The sequence below is a fragment of the Tamandua tetradactyla genome, chromosome 14, assembly GCF_023851605.1.
Source record: "Tamandua tetradactyla isolate mTamTet1 chromosome 14, mTamTet1.pri, whole genome shotgun sequence".
NCBI lineage: Eukaryota > Metazoa > Chordata > Mammalia > Pilosa > Myrmecophagidae > Tamandua > Tamandua tetradactyla.
The window spans coordinates 23,087,031-23,105,543 of record NC_135340.1 but is presented as its reverse complement, the minus strand read 5'-3'; positions in this window follow the sequence as shown (position 1 = coordinate 23,105,543).

Below are 18,513 nucleotides of genomic sequence, written 5' to 3'. Positions count from 1 at the left end.
ATCTCTTGAGATAGGTTGAGTTAGAGTACATGCTAATAAAATTTAGGTCTGGACAAAATAAACCTTTCTTCCTTTGATCTCAAAGAGTAGGCGAAGTTCTAAAATACAGGCAATGTCTTCCTTACCCCTGTATCCTGAATTACCTTAATCCCAACCTGGTTGGCTACATTTTTACCTCTAAATATCAGGTTATACAAAAATAAAACACCCTCTCAAAATCAAAAAATACCGATTACCACTCCAGACTAAATGTGACTGCTATAAGAGTTTATAATCCAGGCCTATTAAGGGAATTTATTAAGCTACAAGTTTACAGTTAAGGCCATAAAAATGTTCAAACTAAGACATCCAGAGAAAGACATCTTGACTCAAGAAAAGCCAATCTGGGAAGGCATGTGGCTGGTGGCCTGCTGCTGCTCCTTGATCCCAGTTTCACTGCTTCCAGCTTATGATGCCAGTGTTTTCCTCTCTAAACGTCTGTGGGCCTTCACTTAGCTCCTCCAGAACACAATTCTGGTTCTTGCTTCCTTATCATCTCATGGGAAGGCACTTGGTGATAATCCTCTGTGCTCTGCGTTGCCAAATGTCTGTGTCTAGGTATCTGCTCTCTCTGTTGGCACTCCATGCATCTCCAAATGTCTGTGTTTTGTGTCGGCTCTGAAACTCTTTCCAAAATGGTTCTCCCTTAAAGGGCTACAGTAAGCAAGGGACCTTGAGTGAGTACAGACACATCTCCCTGGAAACCACCTAATCAAAGGTCCCATGATTGAATGGGTCACATCTCCATGGGAAAAACCTAATTAAAAAGATCCCATCCTAAATAATAGGTCTGCCTCCAGATGATTGGATTAGGAAAAGGAACATGGCTTTTCTGGGGGTATACAACAGTTTCAGACCAGCACAGTCTTCCATAAAAAAAGCTGTTATTTCAGCTTGCAACTCAATTGCTCAAATGCTTTGCATTGCACTGTGCAGCAGGAGACCAGTATGTGTGCTTCCTATTTCATCATGTAGATATTAAAAAGACATGTACCCAAGGATTGAGATTTAATAAAAGTAATAATTTTTACTACTTCATCGAGGGTTTCTTAAATGAAATAGGATTAAAAACAAAAACAAAAACTGTAAGCATGTGGCAGTGGGGAATACAATGACTATTAGCCCAGTTTGGCGTCACTACCTTGATTAGTGCCAAAGCAACAACAGTTTAACCCCCAATTGTTTTTATACCATCATTGAAAATGTCAACCTAGTAAAAAGGACAAGTAGCATTATATCGTTATTATGAAAATAGTTTTCACTTCTCCAATCTCCTTAAACAGTTTCAGGGATCCCCAAGAACCCACACTTTGAGAAATGATGAGCTAGAGTGTCATGGGGAATCTGGGGGAAAAGCAAGTATTCCTATCAGGGCTAGAAAAGGAGGTTTCTCCCAGATTAGCAGATAAGAGAAAGGAATGGGGAGGCCCATAAATCCCAGAGGAGTGGTAAAAAAAAGATCTTATATTTTGTCACCTCCATATAGAAAACAACAGGACCCCAGAAAGTATTGGCTGAGTAGTCACGCATAGGGGATGGCTTTGTTTGCTAAAGCGGTCAGAATGCAATATACTAGGAATGGATTGGCTTTTATGAAGTTAAAAGTTTACAGTTCTAAGGCCATAAAAATGTCCAAGTTAAGGTATCAACAAAAAGTTACCTTCACTCAAGAAAGGCCAATCACATCTGGGCTGTCTCTATCATCTGGGAAGGCATGTGGCTGGCATCTCCTGGTCCTTTGCTCCTGGGTTGCAACGCTTTCAGTTTCTAGTCCCAGTGGCTTTCACTATCGGCTCTCCGTGCATCTCCAGAAGTCTGTGTCCAGGCGTCTGCTCTCTGTGTTGGCTCTTTTAAGGACTCCAGTAAATTAATTAAGACCCCCCTGAATGGGTGGGATCACACCTCTGTGGAAATAATCTAAATGAAAGGCACCCCCCCCCACAATGCCTCTGCCCCCACAAAATTGGATTAGGATTAAGAGATTATGCTTTTCTGAGGGTGCCTAACAGTTTCAAACCAGCACAGAGACCTTGGCAAAAGATTCTTTTGCCTCAAAAGTGGTGTAGGAGCTGTAAAGTGTTGAGGCGCAAGCATGGCACACACCTCGGCTGTCTCCTATGTACATCAATGATGATTAGTCAAAGGAAACACACACACACGCACGCGCACACTTCACCTGCACTGTGGCCTGGGACCTGTGTAAGATTCTCAGTATAACCCCAGGAAGAGCAACGGAAACTTCCAGAATGACCAGCTTGGCAGAATAGAGGCCAGAATCAGACACTGTCTTAGCTTCCTGAGGTTCCTATAACAAAGTACCACAAACTAGATACCATAAAACCATAGAAATGTATTTTCTCACATTCACAGTTCTGGAGGCTGGAAGTCTGAAATCAATTTGTCGGCAGGGCCATGCTGTCTCTGAAACTGTAGGCGAGAATCCTTCCTTGCCTCTTCTGGCCTCTGATGTTTGTCAGCAATCCTTGGCTTGTAGCTGCATTGCCCCAACGTCTGCCTCGGTCTTCCCATGGCCTTCTCTCCTGCGTCTCACCTCCTCTTCCTAAGAAGACCTGGGCCTTCTCTCCTGCGTCTCACCTCCTCTTCCTAAGAAGACCTGGGCCTTCTCTCCTGCGTCTCACCTCCTCTTCCTAAGAAGACCTGGGCCTTCTCTCCTGCGTCTCACCTCCTCTTCCTAAGAAGACCTGGGCCTTCTCTCCTGCGTCTCACCTCCTCTTCCTAAGAAGACCTGGGCCTTCTCTCCTGCGTCTCACCTCCTCTTCCTAAGAAGACCTGGGCCTTCTCTCCTGCGTCTCACCTCCTCTTCCTAAGAAGACCTGGGCCTTCTCTCCTGCGTCTCACCTCCTCTTCCTAAGAAGACCTGGGCCTTCTCTCCTGCGTCTCACCTCCTCTTCCTAAGAAGACCTGGGCCTTCTCTCCTGCGTCTCACCTCCTCTTCCTAAGAAGACCTGGGCCTTCTCTCCTGCGTCTCACCTCCTCTTCCTAAGAAGACCTGGTTATGTTGGGTTAGACACACCCTAATTCAGGATGAACTCAACTTGAATATATCTACAAAGATCCTCTTTCCATATCAGGCCACATTTACAGCATTTCTTTTTGGAGAACACAAAAAGTTCAACCCATAACACATTGAGTTATAAACATTTTTAAGAATATTACTTCTTACAACTGAGTCTGTAGGCCTATGTTTACTGACTTTATGTGCCTCCTGTTTTTAATCTTTGAAAACCTTATGATGCCGTTATTATTATTATAATTGCTTCACTTTATAGATAGGGAAGCTGAGAGGATAGAGGATTTCCTTTTTGTGCAGCTAGAAAGTGCGAGAGCCAGGATGAGAGCTATCTTCTTTGAAAGTTTGTGCTTTTCACCAGTACACTCTCTGGGTGAGACTTAGTACGGATGATTTTCCTGCCTTTGCTCTGAATCTAGCTACTAGCTTCCCTGGCCATGGGACCAGGTCATGAGACCAGGTCATGAGGCCAGGGAGAGAGAAAATAAGGCATTTGGCTTCCTGTATTTGCTGAGTCATCTGTGGGCCATGCCAGCCTGGCAAAAAATAAGCAAACAGATCCTGAATTCCTCAGATTGCACTGATCCCCAGAGACTTTAATGAACATGGTGAATGTGGGTACATTTGTTGTGAGACTATCCAGGAAAAGCACAAAATTACAGGTTCATGTGCCTCATCTCCCTACTCTCTCTCTGAGCCTTAAACCTGAAAGGAAGGCGATTGACTCAAGCTGTGGAGGGCTGGCAAGCTCTAAGGAAGGTGAATCAGACCCTGTGAACACAGGCTCAAAAGTACAGTCCTGTCAAAATGAAGCCTGTGAGTTTTATCTAGTATTCCTTGAATTATAGAGACACAGAAACTTCAATTTGCATACCCCAAGCATTCCAAGCACCTCAGAACTTGGAAGACTGTGGTAGTTTTGAAACATGTCTATAAATTCTCTGACACGCTTCCCATCAAGACTGGATTCTAATTGCCCCTTTCCCGGAATCTGAGCGGGCCTTAGGGGTTCACTTCCACAGAGCAGAATGTGGGAGAAGTGATGGTGTATGACTTCCAAGGCCCGGTCAGAAAAAGTGATGTAGCTTCTGCCCGGATCTCTCTCTGCATCCCTGTCCTTGAAACCCAACCACAGTGTCAGGAAACCCAGGCCACGTGAACAGCGTGTGCAGGTGTTCTGGCGAATGGCTCTCATTGAGGGCCCAGTGGACAGAGCATCAACTTCCCCAGGCCCCACACCTATGAGGAAAGAAACCTGCAAGGTGGCTGCAGCTCCAGTGAGCCCAGCCAACCCCCACAACCATGAGAGATAATAATAAGAAATCGTTGCTGTTTAACCCCACAAAAATTGGGGTGGTTTATCTGGTAGCAACAGAGAACTGAAATCTGTCCCTACTCTACAGATTGCTGTCCCTGAGGTTGCCATATGCTAGTCGAATATTTATAGAGTATCTTCTTTGTGCCTTGCCACTCCGACTGTGTTCCTCTTCCGTTCCCTAATGCCCGTGCTTCTGGGTTTGTTTTTTGTTTTTTGTTTTTTGTTTTTGGCATGGGCAGGCACCGGGAACCAGCATGGCAGGTGAGAATTCTGCCACTGAGCCACCATCACACTGCTTGCCTGTGATTCAGTTTTGAGGCTTGAGAATGGAGTCAAGTCCTCAATAATAAGCAAAAAAATCACGAAGGTTTAATAATGCTCCGATGTCTATGGTGTCCCCAGACTGGCGATTATTCAGAAGTCAGGGGTCTCCCATGCCCAAGGGTGGGTCATTTCTGGGGCTGCAGAGGCATTGCGCCACCCCTGATGGCGCTTCTGCAGCCAGGGAGACAATCTGACCCCGAGCCCGAGCGGCGTTGAACGCGGTGGCGGGTCTAGGGGACAGCCCTGGCTTAGGGTGGGGCTGAGACGCTTTACGGTTTGTTGAATCTGCAGTGGCTGCTATAGGAAGTGGGAAAAGAACAGATAGGTAAGAGAAGGAAGAGGGGTAGGAGAATTTATGGCACAGGAGGAGGAAGGAAAAGAGGAAGAAGATGCCTACAGGAGAAGAGGAGAAAGAGAAGGAGGTATGGTAGCGATGGGGGATGGGAGGGAAGACGATGCAGAGATACAGAGGCGTGCTCCGCTTAAAAACATGTGACTGTCGAAAGAGAAGCTCTTAGCAAATAATACAGTAAGAACTAAAATATACTGAGCACTTGACCATGTGTCAAACATAGCTCTAACTGCCTCAAATATATGATCTCGTTTAATCTACTCAGCATCCGTATGATTTTCTGCCCTATTATTTTCTGCATCCCCATTTTGTAGCGAAGGAAACTCATGGACAAAAAAGGTTAAGGAATTTGCCCAAATGAGTGGTGGGGGTGAGAATCCACCCCCAGCAGTCTGGCGCCACAGTCTACGCTCTCAACAACGAAACAATATTTTTCCTCATCATAGGCACTGTTTTTGAGGCTACCTCTCTGCATGTAGAGCTAGATTTGCTCTTTCATGAAACAGTGAAAATGGAAGAAAAACAAAGAAAGAGAGATGGAGTAGGGAAAGATAGTGCCAGAGATGAAAGAAACACAAAATCAGAGACTAGAGAGAGACAAAATATTGTAGAACAGAATGTGGATTATAATTCTGTTTGTGATTTAAGAAGTAGGCAGCATATACACACAGAGGCAAATGCACCTACATGTATTCTTTAGGAAGAAATATTTTCAGGCTAACTAGTTTACTGAACTATCTGGTTTTTTGTTTGTTTTTCCTGTTTCGTTTGTTTGTATGTTGTCACATGTATTTTTCAGAATACCATTTATATCAATGCTAGTGAAAAAGTTGTTCCTTGGGAAAGCGCAAAACATCACGAATTCCCTACTTCAAAGTCTGACAAATTTGGGGGATTTTGTGGGTGTTTATAGTCACTCTGGAGGCCTGAGAGAGAAATATTTCAATGGAATTTCCTCCCTCTGACTCTTCAGTGTGTGTACAAGACTCAGCTCCTTAAGTATACTTAGAAGGACAGGATATCTTTTTTTTTTTTTTTTAGCATTTTTATTGACAAATCCTCACACACATGCATTCCATACATGGTGTACAATCAATGGCTCACAACAGCATCACATAGTTGTATATTCAACACCATGATTATTTTTTAGACCATTTGTGTCACTCTAGAAAAAGAACTTAAAAGAAAAAAGACAAAACTCATACATCCCATATCCCTTACCCCTCCCTCTCATTGACCACTTCTATTTCCATCTACCCAATTTATTTTACCCCTTATCCATCCTATTATTTATTTTTTTATCCATATATATATATATATAGGTTTTCTTTTTTTGTATGCAATATGGCAGGGTTGCATTTCATTATTTGTCCATGTGAGTATCCTGTTACTGCAGCACCATTTATTGAATTTTTGTTTGTTTGTTTGTTTTTTCTATTTTTTGCATGGGCAGGCACCTGGAATCGAACCTGGGTCTCTGGCATGGCAGGCGAGAATTCTGCCACTGAGCCACCTTGGCCTGCCTGTTTTGTTGTGTTTTTGTTGTTGTTGTTTCTTTGATTTGGGCAAGTGCATGGACCAGGAATCAAACCTGGGTCTCCCATATGGCAGGCTAGAATTCTAGCACCCCCATCCATGTTTTTTTATTCATCTGTCCATACCCTGGATAAAAGGAGCATAATCTTCCCCCTTTTGGTCAAGAAGGCTTTCTCAGTCCCATGACGCCAGGTCCCAGCTCATCCTGGGATTTCTGCCCCATGTTGCCAGGGAGATTTACACTCCTGGGAGTCACAGGACAGGAAATGTTGACTTAAATAATCAAGGCCACAACATGAGATCTTCAGGTGTGAGTCCCTACTGCTTTTCCTATTACCTGAATAACACCTCTGTTCAAAAACAAGATCTCAGCTGGGATTCTCTCCTCAAAAGATAGATCCGAAAGGGCCAACCTGATGGGGAGACGGCGGCCTAGTGCCAGCCTGGAGCCTGGAGTGCGTCACCGTGGCCTCAGTGCACTCTATAAACAAGTGGGTGATAGTGTCACTTCCTACCGGGTGGCTTTGCCTGCAGCCTCCAGCACCAGAGGTGCGGCAAGAGCCACCTGCCTCTGCTGAGCCTTCTTCCCTGACGCCTGCTGTGAGCTGTGAGTGGGTGCTCGCCGTATCTCTGGATGTCACACAGGAGCCGGGCTGCTTTGGGACTCTGAGCTTGGCAGCTGGACAGCACAGCATGAACTTCTTCCCCTGAAGGGGGAATGTAACAGGGTCCCCAAGGACCAGTGAACACATTTAAATGTGCAGATAGTTATCATTATAGAAATACCAATGACATATGCTGGGACACATTGAAATTAGTGCCTTAGAAATGAGAAGATATTCTTAAAATGACTCAACAGGGTGGGCCACGAGGCCAGCAGGCAGAGTTCTCTCCTGCCACGCCAGAGACCCAGGTTCGATTTCCGGTGCCTGCCCATGCGAAAAAAAAAAAAAAAAGAAAAAAAAGAGGACTCAACAAAATGGAAAAACTTTCCCAGTATTCGCCAGTTCTTTTGATTCTCCCAGGCTCCCTGACTAGTGGGAGGGCAGGTGAGGTAATTAGAAGATGCTAGAGTCACCTGGGACCTATTGCCCTTCGTCCTCTGAGAAACAGAAACCCAGAAGGACCTTCTCATTTGGTTACCACATGGGAAGACCTTGAAAACATCCAAACCAGAGGCAGGGAATATTGAGGGGCGGGCTGGGGGTGGTTTATAACAGCGCCACGGACACGTGTTTGTTTCCAAACGTGAGGATCACACTGGTTTCTTCAACTAGAGAAGCCAGCAAAAGGACTTAATGCACTATTGCTTCTGGCTGGAGGCTCAGCAGCCGAAATGACTAACGGAGTTTCAAAAGCAGCTATTAAAAGGCAGAGCTTTATTAAACACAGATCCAACTCCGGGATTTTTTATTTTCAGCATTAGGAAGGCCAATTATAGTTCCAGAATGATGGCTACCACCTCTTAAATGCATTTGTTTGAACTTTTCTATTGCATAATATAACATATAAACAAAACCAAGGAAGAAAAAAGCAATAGCTTTCACAACACTTCTCAACAAGTAGTTACAGGACAGATTCCAGAGTTTGTCATGGGCTACCATACGATTCTCTCAGATTTTTCCTTCTAGCTACTCCAGAATGTAGGAGACTAGAGGGCTTAACTGTTTCTTTATCATTACAATCAACTTTTTTCTTTCTTTTTTGTGAAAAATGATATATATATATACACACACACACAAAAAGTAATACATTTCAAAGCACAGCACCACTAATAGTTGTAGAACATATTTCCGAGTTTGACATAGGTTACAATTTCACAATTTTAGGGTTTTACTTCTAGCTGCTCTAAGATACCGGACACTAAAAGAGAGGTCAATTAAATGATCCAGCAGTCGTATTCATTTGTTAAATCCTATCTTCTCTATGTAACTCCACCATTACTTTGCTCTTTCTATCTCTTACTTAACGGGTGTTTGGGCTATGGCAATTCTAACTTTTTTATGTTGGAAGGGTCTGTTGCTCATATGAGGTAGGCAGATGGAGCCATCTGATGTTCTGGAGAGGCTGGGCCCTCTAGGTTTCAGGACTTATCTGGTCCAGGGACCCATCTGGAGGTTGTAGGTTTCTGGCAAGTTACACCAGTGCATGGAACCCTTGTGGAACTTTTTAAATTGCTCTAGGTGTTCTTGAGGATTGGCTGGAATGGTCCTGGTTGGGTGTTGGCAAGTTATGATAGGTAGCAAGGTCTACCTGAAGCTTGCATAAGAGCAACCTCAAGAGTAGCTTCTTGACTCTATTTCAACTCTCTCTGCCACTGATACTTTATTAGTTACACTTCTTTTCCCCCTTTTGGTCAGGATTGAATTATTGATCCCATGGTGCCAAGGCCAGATTCATCCCTGGGAGTCCTCTCCCATGCTGCCAGGGAGACTTTCACCCTGGCAATGATTTCATTTTCGAGTTGAGCTTAGAGAAACTGAGGCCACATCTGAGCAACAAAAGAGGTCCTCCAGAAGTAACTCTTAGGCGTGCCTATAGGTAGGCTAAGCTTCTCTGCTACCTACATAAGCTTCAAAGAGTAAGTCTCAGGATCAAGGGCATGGCCTATTGATTTGGATGTCCCTAAAGTTTGACACAGTATCAGAAGATTCCCTGATGGTAAGGGTTAATAGCTCCATATTTTTCTTCTCATCCCTCAAGGGACTTTGCCAGTACTTTTTGATTATCTGCTTAATATACTCTAGGATGTATTCAAGCATTATAGTAATCTATATAGGATTAAAGGACCTCTTTCTTATTCTGGGCTCCTTGTGTTTCAATTGTTCAAATGAGCTATACAGATAGGTTGAGTTATATTATGTGCTACAGAAAATTTTAGTTCCAGACCAAATAAACCTTTTTTCCTTTGGTCTCAAAGAGTATGTGTGGTTCTAAAATATAGACAATGTCTTCCTTAGCCCTGTGTTCTGAATTATTTTAACTCCAACCTGATCGGCTTCATTCTTATCTCTAAATATCAGGTTGCACATATGTAAAACAGTCTCTCAAAATCCAGAAATAATAGTTACCACTCCAGACTTAATGTGTCTGCTCTAAAAGCTTACAATCTAGGCCCCTGTCTTTTTATAAGCATTTTCCCAAGGTGACCATACCATTGTTGTTCTTTTGTTTCTGGCTATTTTGCCTCACCAAATGTCCCACATGTTCATGCACATTCTTGTATGCCTCACGACTTTAAATAAAATTTAAAAAAAAATTATTAATTAATATTTTAAATGATAAAATTTGTGCTCATATAAGGAAATCCAAACAACAAAGAAGGTTATAAGATGGTTTTGTGGTCTCAGTCCTTAGCCACATTCAGTTTCTTGTATATGTCTCTAGAAAATTTTTATGCTTATCAAAGCAAATATATATATATATATATATATTTGCTTGGATAAATATACAAATAAGGTATACAATATAACATATATACATTATATATGTATAATCTCTTATTCATAAAATCATATATAGAACGAAAATGTGCATTCTCTTCTGCAACTTTTTCTTTTACAATTAAGTGTATGTTGAATATTTTCACATATCAGTACAATTCTGCAACATTAAAAGAAAATAGTGGCATAGTGTTCCAATATTTGTATTATTATCCTTTAACCAGATTTTCCTTAGTGATGCACATTTAGGTTGTTTATCATACTTTTTTTAAAAATAGGTATTACATAATTGGCCTCCAATGTGTTGCACAAATTCACATGCCCATCAATGGTGTTTGTATCTGTTTCTCAACACCCTTTCTCCCACTGGGGATTGTCAGAACTTTTCTAAATAAATTTATAAATTTGTCTTAAGCATTGTTTTGTGGAAGAAATGTATAGTTGTGGAAATGCATAAAGTTAGCACATTTACCTGAGTAAATAAACTGAAAATTCCCAGGTCATTTCAAGTGTAAAGGTACAGGGGAGTCACGGCTTTGCCATCTTCTGTTTTATGTTCCTAAGGTTTGGGACTTGGATTTTCTCAAGCGATATTACAAGTGGCAACTGGATTCACAGGCTAAAGGCCGCCAGATTGCGAGATGGGCTATGCTTGGCCTCTGTATTCAGCTTCTAGTGTACTTGGAGTTAACAACCCTCCACACCCCCAAAGTATAAGGCTGTGTTGACGGTTTGAGGCTCTACTTGTGTTTAACCATGTTTCTTTGGGAAAATACATCCAAAGGTCCGATTTGGGAGGCCAGAAACACATTTTGTCCTCTACTCTACTGACGTGGTGAATACCTACCATCTCGGCTCTTCTCCCTTCCTCACACTGGGAGACAACTCTGCCCAGACATTTAGATTTGGCAAGAGGCCATCCCACCTTACACATGGCCCTTGATCTACCTGATAGACAGACTGAGAAACAGAGACTGCTGAATGGGAAAGGACAACGGGGAGCAGGGCAGGGGAGATAAACTCCTGGTGGCTATGGAGGGAAGGCAGTTCTCTTCTTGGAGGCAAAGATGGGATGGAGTCTTAGAAGCAGACTCAGAAAAAGTAATGCTGGCAGGGCAGACCAGCCTTCTGAGATTGGTCAAAAGAGCTTCCAGCACATGCATTCTGCAGTATTGGCTGGCTGCAATATCTTTTCAGCCAGACAACCAGCATGCCAAAGGCAAGGTGTTTTTGCAGTTACTTGAACTATAGGGGTTTCTCCAGACTTTTTCAATAAAGAAGCAAAGAGTTTTCTCTTTAGTTAAGGGGAAGGAACCTGTATGTTGGAAATAGCTCTGCCTTATTTCACCAGGATACTTGCATAGCCTCATCGGTTGTATTTCACAAGGCTCTCATGGTGATCTGTATTCTCAGAAGGAAGTGACAAGTAAACATGAGTCTACTTTGACACAAGTAGACTTGTGCTGGGTGCACAAGGCACAGTTTGTATACTCTCATCCCTACATGCACCACAATGTTTGTTTCTGGCACTAAGAGACAGCATCCAAGGTATCCAGAAACACTTACTTTGTGTACAACTGTTTTTTTTTTTTAAGAATTCCTATTTAAAATGTCTGACAATTACTTTTTAAAAATTTAACATCACTACTCATTGCAAGTTTAGAAATAAATTAATTTAAAGTAAATATTAAAGAATAATAACATTAATATTAAAATATTAAAGAAATTGAGATGATTATAAAATCCTTCTAAAAAAATACCAGGTCAGATGATGTTTTTGCTACTGAGTTCTACCAAATTTTCAAGGTGCAGTTAATATCTAGTTAATGCAAATTGTTCTAGAAAATAGGAAAAATTCAAAAATCTTCAGCTAATTTTTTTAAAAAGGAAATTCATTTTGAATTCAAAAAGAGTACCTATTTTGATAGCTTTTATTACATTTTTCTATTTTAAAAGCTCTACAAATCCTCACATTTTATAGCAGTTTACAATTCACAAAGTACTTTCCACACAGTATTTTATGCTAAGTGCTGTTCTGGAATGTTGATAAGAACCTTTAGGATCTTAGAGATTTAAAATCTTTCTAAACATCAGTGAATGAATTTTTTAGTTTGTTTCAAGGGCAGGCACCGGGAATCAAACCGGGTCTCTGGCGTACAGTGAATGAATTTTAAAACACTGTTTTTAGAAATTACCTCTGAATGTGCGGCTTATAAGTGTTTTGTTTTTTCATTTTGCTTCCTTTAATTTTTTTTAACATTTTTTATTATGAAATATATATATACAGAAAAGCAATAAATTTCTTCTGTAAATTCTTCTTACGAGTACGTTGTAAGAAGAATTTACAGAACAGATTTCAGAATTTGGTATGGGTTACAGTTCCACAATTTTAGGTTTTTCTTTCTAGCTGTTCCAAGACACTGGAGACTAAAAGAAATATCGGTATAATGATTCAGCAGTCATACTCATTTGTTAAATCCTCTCTTCTCTCACCAGCTAATTTTTGAAGGCTAGATCATCTGGGTTCAAAAACCAGATAAGGTTTTTACATGAAAAGAAGATTATTTGCCCCAAAACACTTATGAATGTAAATGAAAAAATCCCCCCAAATATTAGCCAAACACATCCATCCAGGTATTAAAAATAAAAAATCATACATACATTATCCCAGGAAGGCCAAGTTGTTTGAACTTGATAATAATAATTCACTGTATTAAGGTACTAAAAGAGAAAAAGCACATGACAGTCTCAATTGGTTCAGAAAAAACACATTTGATAAGTCTTAGCACCTATTTATGATTTTTTTTTAAGTCAGGACGCTTAGATAACTTGGAGTAGCACAAACCTTTGATAAAGATTTTACAACAATTTTAGACACATTCTCTTAAAGACTGTCAACAAAGCACAATAATGTGACCTCATGCTCTAAGGAAAGAAAAATTCATGGTAATTAATTTGATCAGATTACATGTCTAACAGGTTCTTTGAATACTATTTGAAAAATAGTGTTAAAAAAAGGGGGGGCGACATTGTCCTGGGCTTTGGTCAATTTTTTGGCTGTCCAGTTTCCAAGTCCTCTTCCCTTACAGAAGGAGTCCATCATGGTTTATGATGTTGGTGCCCTGCAGTTCTCTGCTTCCCACAATGGACACGAAGGGAGGAGACCTTCCCTCTTGGATGGTCTCCCTTCTGCAGCCGGAGCGGGATCACGCGACCTTGGTTCAGTGAATGAGACGTCCTGCCCAGGACTCTCCTCTAGAGAGGGTGACTCATAGACAGGTGGCCCCAGACGATTCCTTCGTGCTAGCTCCGGCAATGTTCTGCAGGGGCAGTGTCCTACGTCTTCCTACTTCTTGGCCTTCCAGAGCTGCCTGGGCACCTGCAAAACTTCTAAGCTTGTTCCTCTTGTTCCTATTGACTCTGTGAACCCAAAAGTAGATTCAATAAATTCCCATTTTCTTTTCATGAAAAAAGCAAACCAGATAATTTTATGTTGTTGTCTATAACTAAGAAGCTTGATTGATATACCCTCATTTCTACCACCTAGAATCAATCTTGTTAATATTTTTTTAATATTTCTTACCAGATTTTTGCTTTGTATTTCTTATAATTAATATCAAGCTCTATACAGTCTTCATTGCATTTATCTCACTTAACATGCTGTGCTGGTTTGAAAGGATGTATGCCCCCTAGAACAGACATGTTTTAATTAAAATCCCATTTCATAAAGGTAGAATAATCCCTATTCAATACTGTATGTTTGAAACTGTAATCAGATCATCTCTCTGGATGATGTGATTTAGTCAAGAGTGGTTGTTAAACTGGATTAGGTGACGACATGTCTCCACCCATTTGGGTGGGTCTTGATTGGTTTATTGGAGTCCTATAAAAGAGGAAATGTTTTGGAGAATGGGGGATTCAGAGAGAGCAGAGAATGCTGCAGCACCACGAAGCAGAGAGTCCATGAGCCAGTGACCTTTGGAGATGAAAAAGGAAAATGCCTCCCAGGGAGCTTCATGAAATAGGAAGCCAGAAGAAGCTGGCAGATGTTGCCGCATTTGCCATGTGCCCTCCCAGATGAGAGAGAAACTCTGACTGTGTTCCCCATGTGCCCTCTCACTTGAGTGAGAAACCTTGAACTTCATCGGCCTTCCTGAACCAAGGTATCTTTCCCTGGATGACTTTGATTGGACATTTCTATAGACTTGCTTTAACTTGGACATTTTCTTGGCCTTAAAACTGTAAAGTAGCAACTTATTAAATTCCCCCTTTTTAAAAGCCATTCCATTTCTGGTATATTGCATTCTGGCAGCTAGCAAACTAGAACACATGCATAAATACATTATTTAAAAATATCTTGCAAACAAATTTTAAAGTTTACATAATTATTCTGTGTTATTATGCACCATGATTTCTTTAACCATGACCCTACTGAATATTTGCACTTGTTCCACATGTTTGGATTATTATAAATAATTATTCAAGGAAGTCCATTGGATATGTTTTTGTCAGTTGTTCTTAATATTACCTTTGGATAAATTCCCAAGAGTAGAATTATTTTATGGAAAGGTAGCAGTTCTAATTTTAAACTTGTGGTCAATAAATTAAAAAATACATGAATACAGAGAACAGAAAAGAGGCACTGATCATTATAAGCATCAAAATAATTTACTGAGCACCAATTGAATATATGGCTACATTGATCACGAAGACGTGACTTTTCCCTTACAACTGAGTCAAAAAACATTTCTCATAATCTAACTGGCAAACAAGATCTGACAACATATAATCTATGAGAACAAAGAAAAAGCAATGTGTAAACAGAATGCCTCATTGGAATGTGTTGTGATGGAAGACAGAAAATTAACTCTAGATGGGACTATTTATGGTTATGGTTTATGGTATAAACAAAAAGCGACAGAACTCATACATTTTTCTAGTTTTATAATTATTAAAGTTAAAAATAGTTAGATAAATTAATCTAAGTTTAACTTAGTAGTTTAACTTCACCTTAAGGTGAAGTTAAACTACTAAATTTATACTTTTATAATGAAAATTCATACACTCTGTCACTTGGGACCAGGAAGATTGCCCAAGAGGGGCTTCAGTTCTTTTCTTCTCTAAAAAGAGCTATTCCCATGGAGCGTCTCTCTAAAAAGCTCAATTTCTGTAAAATTGAGATACACGGGAAGGAAAACCCTTTTCTCATTCATGGCATTAAAAGAGGAAAAGCAGTGCTCTAAAAGTCTTTCATTTATGTTTGTCCCTAAAAATGCGAAAGGCAAAAAGATGAAGCTGTGGAATTCCCTAATAAAGTGTTTCTTAGTTACTGAACCTCAACTTTGAATTGAGCAATAGCTGCGACTTCCAAAGGCAGTTGGAATTTTTCAGTCTGCCAGAGGAAACAGGACTTTACCATAGGACTTTCAGACAAAACAGGCTAAACCACTGAATGGCCAAAAAGGCATAAAATGTCTAATTTTTTTCTGGAAAATTTGGAAACACACTGAATAATTTGCTTTCATTTGGAAGGCAAAATATAGAGCCGATGTCTTGCCTTTTCAACTCTTTGGACCCAGAGGCTGGAGCGCTGCTGGCCTTTTGGTTGTAGCAGGAGTGTCACATGCCATGTCCAAGGACATTTGGGCCCAGAACACTCGGCACAAATGCCATTTACATAGTCAAGAGGGACTCCCCAGCCAGCATCAAGTGGGTATTTCACTCCACCTTAGGCTACGTTCCGCCCAGAATACAAGGCAATATAGTAAGTTCTGGGTAAAACATAATTACGTGGCCAGAAAGCTCGCCTGTTTTTAACTTCACAAAATGTTGCCTTACATATGCGTTACATTTGGAGCGTAACTGAGTAGGGGACGGAAATCAACCTGGGAATGAACGATGTAAGGAAACCAAGCCTCCTGCTCTCAGAGACCCAGGATGAGGTGGCGAACAGAGTCCCTCAGGACCAAGTGAATATGCACAACTTTACCAATAAAATCACAGCCTGATCCCTGACTAAAACAAGCCCCTCTCATGAACTCACAACATCGACAAACTCCCCATCTTACAGGGAAAAAAAGGTGGGGAGGAATCGGTGCATCTTCAGAGCTAAATGGCCCCAGTATATGGTGGGTTTCCAAAGGAGTCTCTGAGCAGGGCAGCACTGACAGGCTTCCGAGAGCAGCTGCCTTGGCGCTGATGATTCTGAACCACTTAAGGCTCAGCCTCGCTTTGCTTTGTGCCTGTTTGGTGGCATCTGATATTTTGTCAGAAACTCCTTCCCAGGCAGGATTGAAAGGAGTTAAACGCTGTCCTCCAGCCCCTCCCCTGGCATTACAGATGAGGAGTTAAACTAAAGGTCAAGGGACAGAGCAGGTGGCCTAATCTTGCCAATTACGAGAACCTTGGCTGCCCGCCTGGGTGTATAAAGCAAATGAACACATATCTTGTAATTTCTTCACAGTCCATTAGGTAACATGTAATACTCAACTTGAAAGAATTTAAAGTCACGTGACTGGAGCGTTCTAATTTAGCCGTCTCTCCCATGTTGACCATGTATCACCAAAAATATCTTCTGTAGATAATCATGCTACTAGATCCCTTTGCTACTATCCTGGTTATGTGTAAACAGGAATTTTCATTTGAGTCATAATTAGTCTCCTGATAATTAACTCATGGACTTGTGGCTAAAAGTTTCCTTTATTAATAGACTTGGGTTCTGCTAAAGTAAAGCTCACAGAAAAGGGGAGAGGGGAAAAATTGCTGCTTGGCATATACTTTAAACCAGATTCATTTGATTTTACTGCATTTGTTATTGGTCGTGTGTGGGTAAGAGACTTTAACTGCTGTTTTCATTTGCTGAGTTAGAGAGTGTACAGACCCAGGGCTCAGGTCCCCCTCCATGTTAAGAATAAGTTAGTGCATTTATTCTTTTTTTGATTTTTATGTATTTTTTAAACATAACAGCATATAAACACAAACATTCTTACCACATGATCATTCCATTCCTAGTAAACAACAACTTACAATATCATCACATAGTTGTGTGTTCATTGCCACAATCACGTCTCAGAACATTTGCATCAATCCAGGAAAAGAAACAAAAAGAAAAAAAAATTGTATATACCATACCCCCTACCCCTACCCATCATTGATCACCAGCATTTCAATCTACTAAATTAATTTTAACATTTGTTCCCCCCATTATTTATTTATTTTTAATCCATATGTTTTACTTATCTGTTCATACCATAGATAAAAAGAGCATCAGACACAAGGTTTTCACAATCACACAGTCACATTGCAAAAGCTATATCATTATACAATCATCTTCAAGAAACATGGCTACTGGAACACAGCGCTACATTTTCAGGCAGTTCACTTCAGCCTCTCCTTAACTAAAAAGGTGATATTTATATAATGTGTAAGAATAACCTCCAGTATAACCTCTAGACTCTGTTTGGAATCTCTCACCCATTGACACTTTATTTTGTCTCATTTTGCTCTTCCCCCTCTTGGTTGAGAAGGTTTTCTCAATCCCTTGATGTTGGGTTCCAGCTCATTCTAGGATTTCTGTGCCACGTTGCCGGGAAGGTCCACACCCCCAGGAGTCATGTCCCACGTTGAGAGGTGGAGGGCAGTGAGTTTGCTTGTCGTTTGGGTGAGAGAGAGGCCACGTCTGAGCAACAAAAGAGGTTCTCCTGGGGGTGACTCTTAGGCCTAATTTTAAGTAGGCTTACCCTATCCTTTGCAGGGTTAAGTTTCATATGAATAAACCCCAAGATTGAGGACTCAGCCTATAGTGCACTTATTCTTATTAATAAGCTGCCTACAATGCAGCTGGGACAGAAAAATTAAAGGTCATCAGGTCTCAGGGGTGAATGTGGAGGAATGTATAGATGGTATCACAAACAAAGTATTAAAACTGCCCTCCCTTGATCAGTGTTGATAATAAACCCTTATATCCCTGGACCCTGCTGAAACTCTGTTCTCACACCCAGGTCCTAAACCCTTGTAAGCCCTTGTCCTCCACCAACCCCCACCCCCTACTCCTGGTTTGCAAAGCAGTAACTTCCATTTCCTGACCAGCTGCCATCCGGAAGAACCTCTCCAGTTGGTAAGTCCCAGTATAATTCACGATTGACTCCACACCTGAGGAGTCCTTGGGTCTTTGGCCTGCCCGGACCCAACCCCCCAAGAAGTGGGTTGGGACAGAGAAGTTCCTTGATTTGTTACTTGTTCCTTAAACAGCTTGTGCTTTTGGCTTTCTCCAGGAACATTCACCACAGCAATTATTTGGGGCTGTGATTTAGATTCAGCTGCTTAAGAAGGAATGGCAGGGAAGAAGTCAATTGGACTAAATTTGCTGTACATGGTGAGATTGAAATAGGAGTTATCTTAAGCATAAAACCAAAATGAAATCAGGCACACAGAGACATGTATGAGGTATTACGGAGTTTGCTTCCAAATT